The following is an 18966-nucleotide window of genomic DNA, read 5'->3' as shown; positions in this document are numbered from 1 at the left end:
TTTGACAAGGGAGAACGTGCTCGATTCCAAAAGAGCCAACCCTCGGTGTGGTGTTCGCTAGGTGCTGCCTTCCCAGCCCCCGCACAGGGTCAGGACATGGGGAAAAACACGCGGGTGATTTTGTCTTGGGCTTTTTATTCCAAACAACAACAGACGATGGTGACTCTGTCCGTCGGGGATATATCCTGGTATCCAAAGGGCAACAGCAGAGGGGTCTTCCCAGCTGCCCCTTTATACCACACAAAGTTGGGCAAAGCTGCCTTTTGCAGCTCACTGAGCCTCCTGCGTTTTCTATTTAAACTATTCGGCCATCTGTTCGCCTGCGCGGCTCACCTTTGTTTCTGTGCAAGACCCGGCTCTCCTGGCTTCAGAGCTACTCAGATAGTGGACTGTGGGCTGGATCTTCATCACTACCAGTTTTACCCAGGCTTTATCAATGCCTGAGAAGACTTTATCGATAAATATCTTCTGCCTTATAGGGAGGTCATCTGATGACTTCCACCATGAGACTTGTGGCCTGAGAAGGGTCTGAAGCTGAAGAACCCAGGCAGGACCTGTAATCAGCCTTCTCCGAGTAGGGCAGCGGGGCTGGGGCAGGGTCTGGAGCACAAGTGTGCTGGGGGGCGGCTGGGGGGGCTGGGGGGGTTTAGCCTGGAGAAGAGGGGGCTGAGGGGAGCCCTTCTCGCTCTCTGCAGCTGCCTGAGAGGGGCTGGAGTGAGGGGGGGGCTGGTCTCTGCTCCCAGGTCACCAGTGACAGGGCGAGAGGGAACGGCCCCAAGCTGTGTCAGGGGAGGGTTAGGTTGGAGATGAGGGAAAATGTCTTTATTGCCAGAGCAGTCAGGGATTGGCACAGGCTGCCCAGAGAGGTGGGGGAGTCACCGTCCCTGGGGGTATTTAAAAGACATGTAGACGTGGCACTTCAGGGCAAGGTGTAGGAGACATGGTAGTGTTGGGTTGGTGATTGGACTTGGTGATCCTAGAGGTCTTTTCCAACCTTAATGATTCTATGATTCTATGATTCTGTGTTCATATCCAAAGATAAACATGTACACTGGAGATACAACAGATGACGTCGGTGGCAATGGAGCAACCATGCCGATAGCCTGGCCTGGCCTCCAGCAGAGGCTGAGAGCTCGGACCCTGCAGATAATAGCTGTGCAAGGCTGTGCAACTGGTGCCCATGGCTGGCTCTCGACTCCCTTTTTAGGGGTTGGGTGCTGTTCTTTCTTTTAGTATTGAGCCGTGTATGAATGAACAACAACAAATTGTTAATTATTGTTTTTCAGAAATTCAGGCCACCCTGAAACTCTTCAGGGCCATTTTGAGGGGGAATTCCTGTAAAGACTCATCCTTACGGAGGTCAGGAGGGAAAGCAGGGTTAGGGGAAGAAGAGGAGAACTACACTGGCTGTTGTGGGTTAGAAAAAGAGAAGGCAAAAGCAGCTGCTTTGAAATATTTTGGCTTTTGGTATCACATAGCTCTAATTACTGTGTATTTGCATGCCTGAGCAAAATATTGGAGACACAAAGAGTCAAAGGCAACAAACATCTATATTATTGCTCTGTCTTTCAGCTCTTGGCTGAGTTGAACGTATCAGGAAATGACAGGAGATGTGATGAAGTGAAGTGTGAAAATCCCCGCCCTAGACTAAATTGGTGCTCTACAGACAATTTGCGTGCAATATGAGACTTGAGTGCCACCATGACCGTAACCTGGGGATGGGGTTTGTCTGTGGCTTATTCTGCCCTGAGGTAGAGGGATACGTTGGGTTCTCTCTCAATCTTTTCAAGTACTAGCATCTGTGATTTGATGGCACCTGAAAACTACACAAAAAAAATTAAGTCTTGGGCTAACCTGGGCTGATTCAGCGGGTGATAATTGTTTGCAGTTCATGCCATGTGAGCTGAGCACACGTTGTTGTTATGAGCGGTAGTCAGAGGAAACTAAAATGTAACGTATCCTGTGCATGGGGATGAGTTTCTTTTAGTGTTTGCATAAATATGCATAAATATGTTTAATTGTACTCTTTGGAGCTAATTGGCATCCAGAATGAAGATGGTATTTGCTATATAGTAAGCTTGATACATGATTAAGAAATCATACAGTAATGATACTACTATTAGCACACATATTAATAACTAATGTTATAATTAGAGCTGCTTATACATGAGAGGGACAAAAGTCTTCAGTATTATTTGCAAATATTAATGGTAATAGGTGGTGGGTGTGGGATAAAGAACATGATTAATGTTGGATTTGTTGTCAAAATGTTTTGTTTTGATAGGCAGTGCATATTCTTACAGGATCACAGACCGGTGGGGGTTGGAAGGGCCCTCTGGAGCTCACCCCGTCCCACCCCTGCGTGAGCAGGCACCCCCAGAGCAGGGGCACAGGGCCGCGTCCAGGCGGGGGGTGAATGTCTCCAGGGAAGGGACCCCACAGCCTCTCTGGGCAGCCTGTGCCCCTGCTCTGGCACCCACACAGGGAAGGGGTTTGTCCTCATGTTCAGGGGGAACTTCCCGTGTTCCAACTTGTGCCCGTGGCCCCTTGGCCTGGCGTTGGGCACCGCTGAAAAGAGCCCGGCCCCATCCCCCTGACCCCCACCCTTCAGGTATTTATAGGCACTGATGAGACCCCCCTCAGCCTTCTCTTCTCCAGGCTGAACAAGCCCAGGTCTCTCAGCCTTTCCTCCCAAGGGAGATGCTCCAGCCCCTGATCCCCTTGGCAGCTCTGCCCTGGCCTTGCTCCAGCAGTTCCACATCCTTCTTAAACTGGGGGGCCCAGAACTGGCCGCAGCCCCCCAGATGTGGCCTCACTGGGGCAGAGCAGAGGGGGAGGAGAACCTCCCTCGCCCTGCTGGCCACACTCCTTTCCATGCCCCCAGGACACCGCTGGCCCCCTTGGCCCCACGGGCCCGGTGCTGGCTCAGGGTCACCTCGCTGCCCCCCAGCACCCCCAGAGCCTCTCAGCAGAGCCGCTCTCCAGCAGGTCCCCCCCAGCCTGTGCTGGTGCGGGGGGCTGTTCCTCCCCAGGGGCAGGACCTGGCACTGGCTCTGGCTGAATCCCGTGAGGCTCCCCTGGGCCCAGCTCTCCAGCCTGCCCAGCCCTCGCTGGGTGCCAGCACGGCCTCTGGTGCATCAGCCGCCCCTCCCAGCCTGGTGTCACCAGCGAACTTACATTAGTTGCTTACATGAATAATTGGTCTTTTGGAAAGGGGAGAGGGAGGATGGGTGATGGTGGCAGAGCAGGCTTGGGCAGGCAACGGCTGTGCCTGCTTTGGTTCGGGGCAGGCGGTGGGACGCGTGAGCCTGTGCCACCCCTGCCTGCACACACGCGCACACGGCGCTGAGCGGCGCGAGGGGGAGCCTCGGCCGTGTGCTCGTACGATGCTGCCCGCAGAGCGCCGGGGCGGCTCTGCCTTCTCCCGCCGGCCGTCTGCGGCGCCTTTCCTCCCGCCTGCTGAAATGCACCCAGCCACTTCCAGCCTTTGCTGGGGGTTTCAGCCACTCCAAATTTGTGACGGAAATAAAATGCTTTCAAGTAGGCATTTTCAATGGAAACATTAATTGTTCAATTACAGTAACTATAATTGCGTGCTACCGAAGTGCTTAGGAAGAGGAGACGGCTATGTTTGCTGAAGTAGGCAGCATCTAACCATTAGAAAAAGAAATTAATCTGAACCAAAAAGCATCTTCAGTTTAGGTATAACTGTATTTAAGACTCTTTGGGACTCTCAGGTAGCTCCCAGAAAGGGTTACCAATACAAATGATTTTTGCATTAAAAATCTTTCCACTATGAGTAATCTGTTAATGGAAGCAGAAGAGCACCAGAGGTCTGGTCTAATCTGGTTTTTCTCCTCCCACCCCCCTTAACCGTGCCAGCTCTGTCCAGTGCCTGCATCCGGCAGGACACCAGTGGGCCGATGTGATGTTCTCCCGGTGCTCTTGGAGCACAGCTGTGCTCCAGTTCCTCTTTTGAGTTGCCCAGAAATTGCCTGGTGTGTCAGACCAGCGTCGTCTTTGCCTTTATTTCCATTTGACCTGGTTACTGCAGTCAGAGGTGTCCCGGCCAAGCACGCTCCCCAACCGTACTGTTCTGAAAGGAAACAAATTATCTGAAATTAATTCTAATCTGGTAAGCAGCTCGTACAGCACACCTGGGATAATGGTGGAGGAGATTCTCACCAGCAAATACTTGCAAAAAAAAGTTTTGAAGAGACATCTAGGAGTTTTCAGAGCAGTTAAGGCATTCACTCCTTTTTTTCCACCCCCTACTTTCCACATTTTACTCAGTAAGAGTTGTTAAATAAAACCAGAATGCGTCAGGAGAATGCTAAAACAACGAAAAAAAGGCAGCACATTCTTGCAGCAACTGTGGTGTCGTCTTGCTAGGATAACACTTAACTGATTATCATTGAAACTTTGCACCTCAGAACTGGCCTTTTTAAAGCCACCACTGCGCCAGAGCAGCTTTGCAGTAGCTGCTTCCTATTGATCTGTCCACGCAGAGCTCTGCCTTCCCCCTTGCTGTCCTGCGGCCGTGTTTGTAGTGGGGGCGGTCACAGCTCCTCGTTGTAGTGCTGAGCGCTGGTTTCCACTGCAAGAACACGGAACTACCCGAAAATATCTCAATTTAAGCCCTGCCCTCCGGACGATGCTGCACCATAAGCCAGCGTTGCAGGAGTGTGATGGTCCTGATGGGCTTTGCACCACAAACAGGGAGTGATTCCAAACAGAAATGGGATGTTTCTATTCTGAGTTTTTAATTTGTTTTGCCTTTCCAGTTTTGAGTCTGTTTTAAGTTGTTGAAGCACGTAAGCAAGGCAGGTTCAGTGAAACGGGAGAGCAGTTTGTCCTTGGCTTCTCAATCCCGATCCCCAGGAGAGTGCTACAGCATAGCTTCCAGGAGAGGACGGGAAAACAGCTCTTAACTCTGCTGGAGATGAAAAATTGAGATCAGTGCCAATATTACCGTCTGATACGGACATATAGACCATATATTAGAGTCCTCCATTGACCTTCCCTACTGCTAACTCCTTATAGGGATGCTACTATTCAGGAAAATTTACCCCTGCTAGGATACCCCTTTGAATTGTTTAATTACATTACCATAATTAACTGGTCTTGAAAGTTGCCCCCTCTGTTTCTTACCTGAAGAAGGACTTGAGTGCCTGTACCAGTTGCCTAGTGAAAAGCTGTTTTCTGTCTGGACACGGCGGCCCTCTCTGCTCTGGGCTGTCCTGCCATCGGGATGTTGGGGGACTGGGATGCGGCGGTGCTGGGCAGGGAGCGATGCCATGGCAGGTCACAGCCTTGCCAGAGGTCGGGATGACTTCCTTCGGCACCACTCCTAATTTCCGTTTAAAATATAATCTCTATTACACTTACGTCACCTAAAAAAAGAGTTGTCTTTGTATTGAACTTTAAAAGCTTTAAAGTCCTCAAGAGGACTGCATTCGATGTGTCCCTTCAGGGTACCATCCTCTTAAAATCATCCCGTCACCTCTCACTCCCTGTGTCTGCAAACGCACGTCTGGTTTATGAAATGCTTGTTTGCGAGTCAGCTCAGCAGAAGCTACGGACCGATTGTGGGGAAACAGAGATGACACAGTAGTTCATACCTCCATAGTTTCCCTGTTTGATCAGGATATTCTTGATCATTTCTGCTGTCTCTCACCCCCCTCCCCGTTATCAGTAAAGTAACAGGAAGAAAAAGTCCCAGTAAAGCCTGGGCACCTTTTCACCGCGCTGCCTGTACTGCAGTTCCCAGCAGCCTTGACTGTGCTCAGATCTAATACCTGTGAAATATCCATTGTTCCCAAAGTTACTGTTCCTTGCTGGCTGTGCCCTTATCATAAGCCATCGTCTTCATCTCTCTGTAACCATGTTCTGCCTCATTTCAAAGGAATCTTTCTCTTAAAGTATATTTTTTACCTTCTTAGCTTTAGCTGGGATGAGGAAGTGGGAGCCTGTGGTGGGGAGAGGGAAGGGCTTACACATTTTCCCCTTTCCTATTTCAAACGGGGCTCTCTTTCTCCTCTGCCACAGCTATTCTTTGCAAGCCTCAGTGTCCGCAATGACAGACTCTGCCGTGCCTTCCCGGAGGCTGGCTGCGCCCGAAGACTTTGAAGCGCGCAACGAAAGGAGGGTATGTCTAAGAAAGCAGTCTCATATTTTTTCTGTAGTCCATAGCCAAGATTTACCATGGATGATCAATGAACAGACTCACCACGCAAATCGGGCACTCTTCTTTGTGTCCTCTGTCTGCTTGCTCTCTCCCAGAGTTGTTGACTTATTTATTTGCTGAAGAGCCAAAGGTGTGTTCTGTGTGGTGGGAGACACAACCAAAGGCAAAAGCTCCAGGAATGCAGCGATTCTTCCAGTGGTTTCCCATTAATAAAAGAAGTGCTGTTTCAGGTTGCTGCCAGCCTTCCAGAGAAATAAATGCCTGTGTGATACGATGGGAATGTGCGATGCATAGTCCTCTAATTGTTGTCTGAGTGCAAATTTGAACAAAGGGCAATACAAAGACAGCAACTCTATGAAGCAGGCAAGAGCTGAACCAGTACGATAAGGAGCAAAGGAAGAATTGAGAGATTATAGCAATTCTTGTAATAGTCTGAATAAAAGTCTGATATCTGCATGTAATTCTGATATCAACAAATACTGGCTTGCTGGAAGTGGAATTAATGTGAGAGAGGCAGAGATCCCCGCAGCTTAGCTTTCCTGTGGCAGCAAGTGTTTGGAGCTGAAAGTGATGATGCTCAGGCAGGGCTGGTATCCCCGTGTCCTGGGATGGGTGGAGGGAGGAAGCAGCTCATGTACAACAAAAGTGTTGTAAAAGGCATGTGATGACCTGGGCCCAGCGGTTGTCTGAAGTGAGCCAAAGCAAGTTTCCTCTTCCCCATTTATCCATCACTGACATACACCGAGCTGGCAGCTGCTCTGCCCTAAACCCAGCTTTAAACCCTAAAACCTGCCCTAAACCCTTCTCCCAGGCGGGGGAAGGCAGCACAGCCCCAGCTGTGGTCTCCTCCTTGTTCCGTGGCTGTCCACGTGAGCTGGGCTGCCCCCGAGGTCATGCGTGCTGCCCCCAGGTGCTGCAGGGGCTGGCGTGGTGCCTCCTCTCTCTTCTGTGCTGCGTCAACAGGACAAGGCACCGTTTCCCTGATGGGATGGAAGGACAAACTGTTATGGCTCTGAAGTCCTCATGAACCGCGTGGAGGAAGACAGAGCAAGCAAGGCAAATTTTTTAGAAAATAGGAAGAAAAAAGGAGATGCTGCAGGTGGGGCTGTGGCATTGGTCAGAGGGACGAGCTTGCAGTGGAGTCCCTAGAGGAAAGGGGTATATGGAGATGAAGACCCACCAGTAGGTGACAACAGTGAGCAGTTGTGAACTGTCATTTCCGAAGCAGCTTCCTGAGGTGCAGGGCTAGAGGACTTCTGCAGCTAGGCAAGCTCTTAATCTCTGGTGGTAGTGCACCTCCATTTATAAATAAACATTAACCGAGGAAGTCTAGAATCCCAGTGTCCTCCCTCTGAAGTTCAGTGTCATAATTTCCATTTCAGAGGGTGTTTTTCCTCCTCGAGGTTACATCTCGGTGAATACTCAACCCTTCCTGCGGAGCAGAGCGGTTCCGCCAGAGGGTGGTGGGAGTCTTGCACAGCCCAATAGCTTCTGTTAAGCTGTTCCAGTCCACACAAAGATGCTGCTTGTGTCTTAGCTACCTTTTGCCCCTCGGATTGTCCCCGTGCCAGGGCCAAGGCTGGTTGTCTCACCGGTCATATCTGCTACCCGTAACTGAGCTAACTCTCCTCCGACAAGCCAGTGAGAAACCTTTGCCAGTAATTTTCAGGAGGGATCTCCCCTCTGTCTCCTGAACCATCTGTTCCTCCGCGAACGCTGCTCTGAAGAAAGATAGGCTGCAGAGAGGAGAGTGTGGGAGAAGATAAAAGAGAAAAATTAAACCATTTATGAAACTTTCATCAAAGCACTGTTTATAATGCTGAAGGGAATGCTGCCTTACCTTGACACAAGCTTCATTCATAAACTAGGCTTCATTATTTTTCAGTGTTATTTCTGAAAGACTTTGTCAGCAGCTTGGCAACTTATATAGACAAGCTCATGATTTACTTTCTTCTGTGACTAATCAAAATACTAAATACGGGCATTTATGTGCTTCATATCATCGTGAAGTTTTGTGCATGTAATTTAAGTTTGACTGAGTAGAAAAAAAGTAATAAATAGTGATATTAGTCCTGCGATTCCCTCCCTATTCAGAACATGAAGCTTCTCAGACATTATAGACTCTCTAAAATACTGCTGAAAAGTGAACAAAAAGCCTGAGATCAAATAACTTCAGTAGAAGCCCTTTGAATGATTCCGAAAGCTAAGGATGACTGTTAACATCATTAAATTGAGTCTGGATTTGATTAATGTCTTAGGAGCAGGGATCCAGTTTCCATCCTTTCACACGATTTGAAGAGAGTGTGATTACCTTTTGATTTTTAAGAATAAGTAATTTTATTTACTCGCAGGGAGTAAAATTGCATAATCTTATTCACACGTGGGTACGTTCCTGTTTGCCCTTCAGCAATGTCAGTGGGCTGCACGAACTCTGCTCCTCCCTGCGGAGCTATTGCGGCAATTGCCGTTACCTTTTTTTTCCATGCTACAGCACCAAATAGAATGTATTGCATGGTTTACAAAGGGAATATGGGGAGCGTATGGTCCCAACAGAAAATACAAACAAAAGATGGAAGAAACAAGCCCTACCTGGTGGCCGGAGCATGGGGACTCCCTCGTGGGCATTGCCCAGTGCAGGCGCCGGGCTGAGCCTCCCCACGGGCCACGGTCATTGGCAGCAGCGATACGCCGGTGTATGTGTCTCATCAGCCGTAGCTGGTTAGAAATCATATAACATGCCCGATCCTCTGTTGACAGAGCGCTTAAGGTCATGTGTCACTGATCGGACAAAGGCTGAAGGCACAAACACTGCACAGGGCTGTTTCTAAGGTCAGCAAAGACAGATGTTCTCACCCGTGTCGAGCACAGCCCTGAGCAAGGAGGGCATAACCTGTATCAAATGGGTTTTGCTTTGGAGGGATTGTGCTTCAGAGACGCCCTCGGGGGCACGGTTCTCGCCTTGATTTTTCCTGGAGGCACCGCGTGTCCTGCCGTGGTTTGGCTCAGCAGGAAACTGAAGTTCTTCTCAAGCAGGTTTTATTTTGGGAAGTTAGGTGCCCAAACAGCTTGTCTGAACCTGGCACTCAGGTAGCGTAAGTAGAGGGATAAGGTTGATCGACTCCCCCTTATGACCTTACATAGGTATAAGTCAGAGTCCACTGAGTATATATGCTGATAGGCGTACGCATACGCAATGCAGACCAACAAAAGTGCACGTTTCTGCTAGCCAGTGCAGCACATGGCCATTTTCTGATGTCAGTCTGTCATCATCCCTTACGGCAGAATCGCTGAGGTCAGACAGGACCTCTTGGGATGATCTAGTCCAACCCCCTGCCCAAGCAGGCTCAGCTGGGTCAGGTTGCCCAGGGCTGTGTCATGTCTTGCCTGGATTTGGTGACTTGAATTCCTGTTGGCATACTAAGCCTGTATCTGGTAGTGGCTCCCAAACTATATCCTGTGGAACATTTATTTTTCCCAAAACTTTTTATTTGCTTTCTGGGAAGAAAGCACATAGCAGTTGTCAGGCCAGACTTGTTTTGGTTTCCAAAAGCTGAAGCAAGAAGAACTTTCTTATTCTGTTTGATGAAAAGTAATAAATACATATGTGTTCTAAATATTTTATGGGAATAAAGTTATGTTCTCTTAATACTCACATTAGTAGCTAATACTGGCGCAGCAATTCTGTAGCCCACCTGCCATTTCCCTCTTCAGATGGGGTTTGCGCTGCTGGAAGTGCTAAAAGCAGCCTTTGCTGAAAGCCTGCGCTGCCCCGTGGGACGCGCTCAGTGGTGCAGCTGAGTGCGCTGCTGGATGCGTCCGCATCGGCCGGGCAACAGCGCTGGGCCGCCCTGGAAAGTGAAAGTGAGAATGGATCTTTTATAACCCAAGTTAGCTCCCTGCTTTCCTCCTTCCTGTCTTAACCCAGCAAAGGCTGTCCTTTTTCCCAAATAATGAGTGACTTTGCAGTGTTTCTAGTGAATAGCAGGGTATGAAACCTTGAGCTGCTGTGTCCATTCTGCTGTGCGGGACCTTGGATCGCCTGAACTTGTGCCTCCAAACAGAGGAGGTCGGATGCCAGAAGGTCACGCATTCCGAGCAAGGTCTGTGTATTACCGCTGAGTGAAGAAAAAGGGAAAATCATGGCTCTGAGAATGGAAGATGCTGAGGAAAGACCCCAAGATCTGGGCTGATCCCTCTTCTGCCAATGGGGAGCAACAGGCCACCTCGGGGGACGCCGTGATCGCTGGTGGATCGATGCTGCTGGCAGCTATCTGCATTTTCCTGTAGGTTATAGAGGCATGCTGAGAATGCCGTGTTTCTCACTCAGCCTCCTCGGCTAGCTTCCCAAAGCTGCCTGAGAAGAGTCCTGGCCTGGAGGTGCCCATCTTAATGCGCTGCCTACTTGTCTTCGCCTAGACTATGGCTCTGTTCTGGTTTGCGTGCCTGGAGAAGGTCTTGGGACTCTGAAAGGCTCGATACCCATTTTCTCTGCGCAGCTTTGCTCTCTTCCGCTGATACCTTACAGCCCGGCGTGATCTGGGTGGATAGGTGGTGCACCTGGGTTGGCTCACAGGGGGACAACCAGCCTGGGAAAGCAGCCGTCTCCTCTGGCTGGCGCTCCAGCAGGCTGTACGATACCCAGGCTCTGCAGTACCTTCTCACTACAATGTGTTAGTGCAACGGCTTTTGTGAAAACTTAGTCTTTCTACTGTAGAAAAGGTGGACTTGTCAAGTTTCACTTTTGGATAGAGTTGGGTGTCGTTTTTACTTTCCAGCAGCTGATCAAAAGTATCTTCAGTAGCTATGCAGATGGTATTTACAGCTACAGATGCTTTGCATCAAGAGTACTCATCCTCCCCAGGGCTGGGCCCAGACAGACTGAAAGCAAAACCAAGACGTCATTCTAAGACTACGTTACACAATGCATTGACAATCTGGGGAGACTTGAAAGGCAATAACATGGTTTCACTGTTTCTGAAAAACTGCAGACATTTCTATTAGACAGATGCTCACAGTTCTGCAAGGCTGGACACTTTTATTCTTTGTACTTTCAGACTTCTACATAAAGGCTAGTTCCAGCACAAGAAATTGCTCCTTAAAGAAGAAAGGATAAAGCAAGATAAAGAACTTCAAAGCAGATACCATTACAATATATCTAGAAAGAAACAAGAAACTATGAGGTGGAATCTGCTATTAAAATCTGCTAAGATTTTCCAGAGAGAACACATTTATCTTATCGACAATGGGGCCGAGCAATTTCCTAGTTAATGTGAGTGAAATATCCAACGAAAGGCAGGGGCTTTAATAGGCAGACTTGTTGCTTGATAGTTTCAGATCTCTACATGGGTTCAGCAGAAAAATATGTTTTATTGTAAAAGGTATAAAACTGAAAGTTTTATGTCACCTTAGGAAACTTTCTAAAATACTTTGCTTCTTCAAAGGGGATCTGGAAGTTCAATGGAAGTTTAGAGATGACACAAGGTCTCATTAGGAATTGGCCTCAAAGTCTTTTCTTCCATCAGTGGTTTTTAAGACTCTGACTAATACAAAACCGGTAATAAATTAATCTCCATACATTGTAGTTAGAGCAGAAAGAGGAAATTAATCTAATAACCAACGAAAAGCCCTTTGGATGTAGGGAAGGACAGTGCAAGTACAACTGTAAAGCTTTTTTCCTCTCTCATATCAGTCCGTGGTTTTGAATTGCTCAGAGTCGCAAAGCTGGTGCTTGCTTGAGCAGGAGGTCGCACCGGTGCACAGCTACGGGCTCATCTCTGCAAGCGCATCACCAGCCTCATCTGGCTGTTATGGGAATCAAGTCACTCCGGGTTGTCCTTTTCTTCATGTTAGCACCACTGTGTGTGCATAAATGAAGGCGTCTTGGGTAGGGTCATGTTCAATAGCCTTGGCAAGCACAACCAACAGATCGTGACGCCGCCGTGAGGGAAAAGATATAGAACCATGGAATCATTAAGGTTGGAAAAGACCTCTAAGATCATCAAGTCCAACCATCAACCCAACACCACCATGTCTCCTAAACCATGCCCTGAAGTGCCACATCTACACCTCTTTTAAATACCCCCCGGGACGGTGACTCCCCCACCTCTCCGGGCAGCCTGTGCCAGTGCCTGACCACTCTAATTTAGTAGAGTGTGCTGAAGGCAGGTTCTACTGTCAGCTTCATTTCTTTGCTGGGTCATTCCAGCGACTGTCCGTCTCTCTTGGGGCAGTGGAGCCGGGTTGCAGGAAGCTGGCTGGAAGAGCAGTTTGGCTGCAGGGCACCTTAATCGGGGAGGACTGGGGTAATTGGGGACTCTCAGTATGATACTTCAAAGACCATGAAATATCACACAGTTTTAACAATGGTGATTCCATGATGTGTAACAGCAAAGGCTTCCTCCAACTTGGATTACATGCCAAGGGGGAGACAGGCCACCTAAATTTATAGGCAGTTCTCTAAGCTCTATCCAGTTTTCCCATACCTCTGCTGGGGGAAACCCAGCAAGAGCAGCCAGAGCTCAGTGCCCAGGAAAAGCACGTGGCTGCACGAAGAGCACCCGCAGTGCAGCTGTGGGGAGCCCCATTTCCATCTCACCGCCCACCGTGTCATGTGTGAAGCTTGTTGGGATGACGCACTTTTTTGCTGGGTGCTTCTACGGGCATCGCTTGGGTGAGGTGATGCACGGGAGATGTCAGCTCTGTACCTTGAAGCGCGCTGGTTGGTGGTAACTGGTAGCTTTGGCACTTTACGGGGTCCAAATGTGCTGGGAAATAGAAAGCTAGAAAAAGTCAGAAAATTGTTTCAGCAATACCAACCAGGAGTCCGGCCCGCCCGTCTGGTTGTGAAACTTTGGGGAACTGCAGTGCAGCTTTGCCCTTGAGAGATGGAGGGGGGCAAAAAAGAAACCTTTCCCTTCCAGGGAGAAAAAAAAATCAAAGAAAATAAAAGCTCAGAGACAGATCTGGAAACAAACGAACGAACCTCTTTACAACCTCTAAGAGCTTTGGGTCAAAATGGTCGCAGCATGACTCCTTGCAGTTAATTGGCAGATGGAGTTGTTGGAGGAAACTGCAGAGGTAAAGGCAGATGGAAATGCAGCTCGCTTCGTGGCAGCAGTTTGCATCTTGCGACCATTAGCGTCCTAATGCTCCATCCTCCTCCAGGCTACAGGTCATACAGTGTTTGCTTTCGGACAGCTATAGGCGCATAATCCCAGGTAATTCAAGTAGCTTAGTTTTGTTAATGGTTTTCCTTTAAATTAAAAAAAAAAAAGAGAGAAAAGAAAAAAGCTAGAAGGGATGTCAGAGGCAGTGGGTTTTCGTCTGCAGCGTGCCTTCGGCATCCACGCCCTGCTGCAGCAGCTGCGGCGCTGTGAAAGGCACCTGAGCGAGTGCTTTCGGGTAGCGCCGTCGGTGTGCTGCGGGGTGGCGACAGAAAGGCACCTGCTTCTGCGCGGCACCACTCGCGTAATTCACTAGGGTCTTCCCGCCAGATCTGAGTACCAACCCCTTTAGCCTGCCTCCTCCTCGGGCACCATCAGGATCACACACCCTTTGAGTGGTGAGCTGACTTTGCATACGGAAATTGTTATAAACGTACATTTTGGACAATCAAATGTCACAAATATCATTTGTAGCCAAAGGGTAAAAGTCTGGTTTTAATTACATGCTGCTTTCTGCTCCTTGAGTGTGTAAATGGTAATATTACATACGCGTGGGCTGTGGAGCGAGTTTGAAGTGATGCCATGTGAGACAGAAACGGCAGCGTCAGTCCCAGGCTGCACAGAAAATGTGATCTTGGCGGACGCGATGTCTGATGTGGGCAGCGACCTTCTTCCCCCTCTCCCCTGCTAGAATTGCCTCTGCCTTTTAAGTACAACATCACCATGCTCAAGACTTGCAAGCAGTTTGTCTGCTCTCTGGTGTGGGCAGGGTGGGAAAATAAGTATTTTTAGAAAGAAGGCAGGCATCAGAAAATACAGGGAAAACATTATTAACATTGGATTCATGAAGCAGACACCTTCAGGAGGATTTGCAGCCTCCGAGAAGCACTCGAGCATGCCGTCACGCCTGCCTTCCGCCACCGAGCGTGCCGCAGCCCCTCTGCGTGCGTGCCAGCTCACCGGGGCCGGCGCTGCTCCCGCCGCCGCGAGGAATGGGCGGTTTGCTGGTCACTTAATAGGGAAATCGCCTCCAGGCAGATAAGCATTACAGCTCCCATCCCAAACGCTTGCTGTTAAATTAAGACAGTAAAAAGAGCTTTTCTTCTCTGAGACGTTACGAAACAGAGGTATCTTGTGAGGATTTGGGGAACTGAGAACAACAAAGCAGAGCGGGTCTCTCTTCTGCCACCCGCGTCCTACTCGCAGGCAAAGGAGATGAAGGGAAAAGCTTCCCGTTGCGCAGGCTGTTCTCCACCGCCACGCTGGGGGCCTGGAGCGGGGCAGAGGGCAACCGGGATCTCTCTTGCCCATTGCGATGCATGTTTTACCTGCCAGTGACAGACCGAAATCTCTAGTTCTTACACAGAAGAAATTAAAGGGTAAATTGTTTGCCACGTTCAGACCTCGGCTTTCTGCTTTTCCACCCAGCTGGAAAATTCTGGCATGCCTTTTCTGAATGGAACCAGTTGCCAACTCCTGTTTGCACTTTTCCAGCCAGCAAAGCGCAGGGCTGTGCTCTTCTCCCTCTGCGCCGGGAGGGATGTGCTGCATCTGCTCAGCTGCTCCTCTGGAGGCATGTGGGACCACCCGCAACCTCAAGTCCCCCCCAGCACACGGGGAGCGCACCAAAGCCTGACGTCTGGATAGGTTTTCTTTTGCTTCATGGTTTTCTGTACCTGATTTTATGGGCCTAACAAGGCAGGTACTCTTGGAAAGCAGTTTCTGTTGGCTGTGGTCATGCTTGAGTATTTATCCTTATGGAATCACCAGCTGGCTCCTGCTGACATCTCCAGCCCTTGCTAGCTGAACTCCACTCGTGGTGGTAACTCAGTTGGGGTTGCTGCGACGTTACGAGGGAAGCGCCTCGTGGGGCCCGCTCCCATCCCCAGCTGACAAATACAGCAACAAATCAAATCTCCGGAATCACTGGCAGAATACTGCTTCTCGCTTGGTAGATTTAGCGTGTGGCATTGCTTTTTGGGAACAGCTCCGTGATTGTTCAGAAGAAATTAGAAATCAACTATTTTAAAGTTTTAATTCCATTCTGGGAGGTTTTTTTCCCCTCCTTGGCTTTTCTCCCTGCATAGCTGCACAGTGTGGCTGTGTGCGGAGATCCATAACGACATTAATAACTTGTCTTCATACTTCTCCGGTGCCTGCACTGTGACAGCTTTCACACCTTGCAAGCATTAATTTATTGGTGTTATTATAGTGCCCCACAGTGTGCTCGGCACATTCACCACGTGTAATGAGATGCACCCACCTCTGGGGAGTTTGCGGTTGAAAGATGCAACTGTGATGTGGATGTATGTGCTCCGGCAAGGTGAGACTCTGCACAGACCTCCCTGTCGTGGGCTCCCGAGGACGCTGCGGGGATGAAGGATGGAGGATGAAGGACTCGGGTGCTGCGCTCACCTGGACGGACGGGAGCGGGTGATGAATGGACAGGGCTCTAGCCCCGTTACCTGTTAGCCTGATGTGTGGAGTAGGTGATCTGACATGAAATTATAACTTCTTGATATTATAAGCCAGAAGAGAGATTTTCCTCCCTCTCCCTTCCTCCCAAGGCATAGCAGATTAGAGGGTTTGAGTCCTGTGCCCCAGATTCAGCTCTGGGGCGGTGCTCCATATTTTTTGGACATACGTGGCTGTTCTGGTAGCTCTCAGTGCCTGGCTGTCATCATAACAGTATATTCCACGTTATTTGGCAGTGCTGGATCACTGCCTTTCTCACACAACCAGCCTGTATATATTTCAGTTTTTATATCTGTCCCAAAGCATGAAAATCAGCACCTTTTACAGTGGAGGTTTCGCATTGCCCCGCCTGCTCTGTCACCACCAATTATTTTTCCTTCTAACCAGATCCCTCTAAAATCCTGTTTCTGTGCAGAGCTTTTACACCTGCTGCTACAAAGAACGTGTTTGCCAGCTGGAGCTCAGGGAACTGAATTTCAGGTGTTTTGGCCTTGCGCAGTCTCTGTTGTCACCTGCAGTCCTTCTGCCGCCGCTCGGGATAGGGACCTGTTCCTGTCTGCTTGGCAGGACGATTGATGGCATTATGCATGTGTCAGGGACCTCCTGTATGAAATGCTTGCTTTCTTTTACTTGCGGCGATGAATTGCTAATAGAGCTGCTTCAAGATTATTACGATGATAAGAAAAATGTGGTTAAAAAGTAGGCGGGAGACGGAATCTGCAAAATGTAAAGGGGGTTGTGGATCACAAACTCTCTTTTTCCTTCACAAATTGAGTTTCACTTCCACCTCTCCAGGCAGCAATTGGCTCAATCCAACAGCTGTTTTGAAGGTTCATAGTACAGTGCTTTTGTTCTCTGTGTTTTTGGGTTCGTATACTTGTATTTCAGTTTTGCTCACGGGGATGGCCAGAACTCTCTGTTAAGCTTGGCTTCATTCCTCTCCTTGACGCCAACGCAGATCTGCTGTCCCTCGTGTCAGTGCAAAACTGGGCGTGCGGAGGAAACTGAGATTTCCCAAATTTTGCCATTGTTTTGACTGGATAAATTGGTGTTCCTTTGAATTATTCAACCCACTTTGCATAACTAGCTTGTCTAGCCAACACTTGGCACCATCCAGGGGGCGAGTGGCATCGAGCTGATGGAGCAGCTGACAAATATGGTGTTGGACTCAACCTTCAGCTGGTGTCATCCCTGTGGATACTCGAGGGGAAGCTGGTCTAATTTTTTTTGGTGATATATAACCACTTCTACCTCTTCTGTAAATGTAAGCCGGCTTCTTCTTGCTTGCAGATTTACAGTTCTCTAGAGTTATAACAAAATTTATGATCTTATTATAAAATACAACCTTTGTAGTATGCTAAACAGATGTCAGGTGCTTGCTGCATAAGTGAATTTACAAAACATTTAATAAACCAACTGTATTTAAGTTTGAACTGGAGAAAAATATTGGTTTTGATCATAATCAATCATGCACATTTCTAGCAGTGTACATACCATACTGCTTGCAGAGGAGCCTATTCATAAAACATAATTAACCTTGCAATCCATATGTATATCTCATAATTTTAATATAATGGGGTTAAATATTAATTGGATTAGTGGCATCAGAATTCTCAGAAATATTCCTCCTATATTTTACAGCGTTTATAGACTGCAGAGATAACAGGTGTTGTGAAGTATTGCAAGTATTCAGAATAAGCCCTGAATGACCTCCAATTTAAATTTAAGTTGAGACCGAACAGGGATTTTAAATGTCAGAATGGCTGTTAAGCTAAAATAAAGAAAAAAAAAAAATGCAGCATTTGGAACAATTGAGGACATCACCATATTTCTGCCTTGGGCAAGTCAGAGTGAACTTTCCATCAGCGGAGCTGAATGAGCCTGAGCGCTGCCTGCCCCGGCGCTGGGTGCCGGGAGGTGGTGCAGCCGTCGCCTCCTCTCCCTGGGAGCAGGGCTGCCTCGGCGCCCGGCGTTGAATCGTTGCGGCCATCAGCGGATGGGCAAGCAACAGGGGCGCTGCCAGGGAAGCTCCGGTCATGGCTGAAATGCGTCTGCCGCCTTTTCCAGCTCCTTTTGTTGGAGCAGAGGAAGCGGCGCCGCGCAAGCCCTGCTGCTCTCATGGCGCTGCTTCTCTGTGGCTTCCAGGGCACCTGGAGAGTGCATTTAGTGCCCGACCATGCAGAGTTTTGGATTTTGTGGGCAGATTTGCTGCTCTGTGAGTTTCTGCTGGTAAAACGTCACTGCTAGTCCAGAGCAAACACCAAAATCCTGTGCTGTAACCCCGAAGTTAAAGAGGTCTTGGGAGGAGCGGCTGGAGAGCTGCCCGGCGGAGAAGGCCCTGGGGGTGCTGGCTGACAGCCGGCTGGGCATGAGCCAGCAGTGCCCGGGTGGCCAAGGAGGCCACCAGCCCCCGGGCTTGTGTCAGCACTGGGGTGGCCAGCAGGAGCCGGGCAGGGATGGGGCCCCTGTGCTCGGCCCTGGGGAGGCCCCACCTCGAGTGCTGGGCTCAGGTTTGGGCCCCTCGGGACAAGAAGGGCCTGGAGGGGCTGGAGCGTGTCCAGAGAAGGGCAGCGGGGCTGGGGCAGGGTCTGGAGCACAAGTGTGCTGGGGGGCGGCTGGGGGGGCTGGAGGGGTTTAGCCTGGAGAAGAGGGGGCTGAGGGGAGCCCTTCTCGCTCTCTGCAGCTGCCTGAGAGGGGCTGGAGTGAGGGGGGGGCTGGTCTCTGCTCCCAGGTCACCAGTGACAGGGCGAGAGGGAACGGCCCCAAGCTGCGTCAGGGGAGGGTTAGATGGCTATTAGGAACAATTTCTTTACCAAAAGGGCTGTCAGGCCCTGGCACAGGCTGGCCAGGGAGGTGGTGGAGTCTCCATCCCTGGAGGTATTTAAAGGAAGGGCAGACGCGGTGCTTGAGGACATGGTTTAGTGGTGGCCTTGGCAGTGACAGGTTAGCGGTTGGACTCAGTGATCTTAAGGGTCTTTTCCAACCTTAATGATTCTGTGATTCTATGATTCTTGAGGGCGGGGAGGAAGGAGGGTGACCCCAGCTGGGATGGGGGACAAGAGAGCTGCTGCGGCACGACGGCAGTTCTGGGGTGGACAGTACCTGGCTCATGAGCACCACGCGCGGTTCAGAGCTGCGTCC

General features: G+C 49.6%; 1 long non-coding RNA gene across 1 annotated transcript in view; it reads left to right on the top strand.

Annotated features, from left to right (window-relative positions):
• The window catches only part of LOC135315086 (uncharacterized), a 375169-nt gene that overhangs the window by 132658 nt on the left and 223545 nt on the right, over window positions 1–18966 (top strand). Inside the window, exon 4 of the long non-coding RNA XR_010374537.1 lies at window positions 6049–6148. This is a non-coding gene — a long non-coding RNA (uncharacterized LOC135315086). The remainder of the gene's footprint in view (window positions 1–6048; window positions 6149–18966) is intronic.

The sequence above is a fragment of the Phalacrocorax carbo genome, chromosome 9, assembly GCF_963921805.1.
Source record: "Phalacrocorax carbo chromosome 9, bPhaCar2.1, whole genome shotgun sequence".
NCBI lineage: Eukaryota > Metazoa > Chordata > Aves > Suliformes > Phalacrocoracidae > Phalacrocorax > Phalacrocorax carbo.
This window is presented reverse-complemented; position numbering and strand designations above follow the sequence as displayed.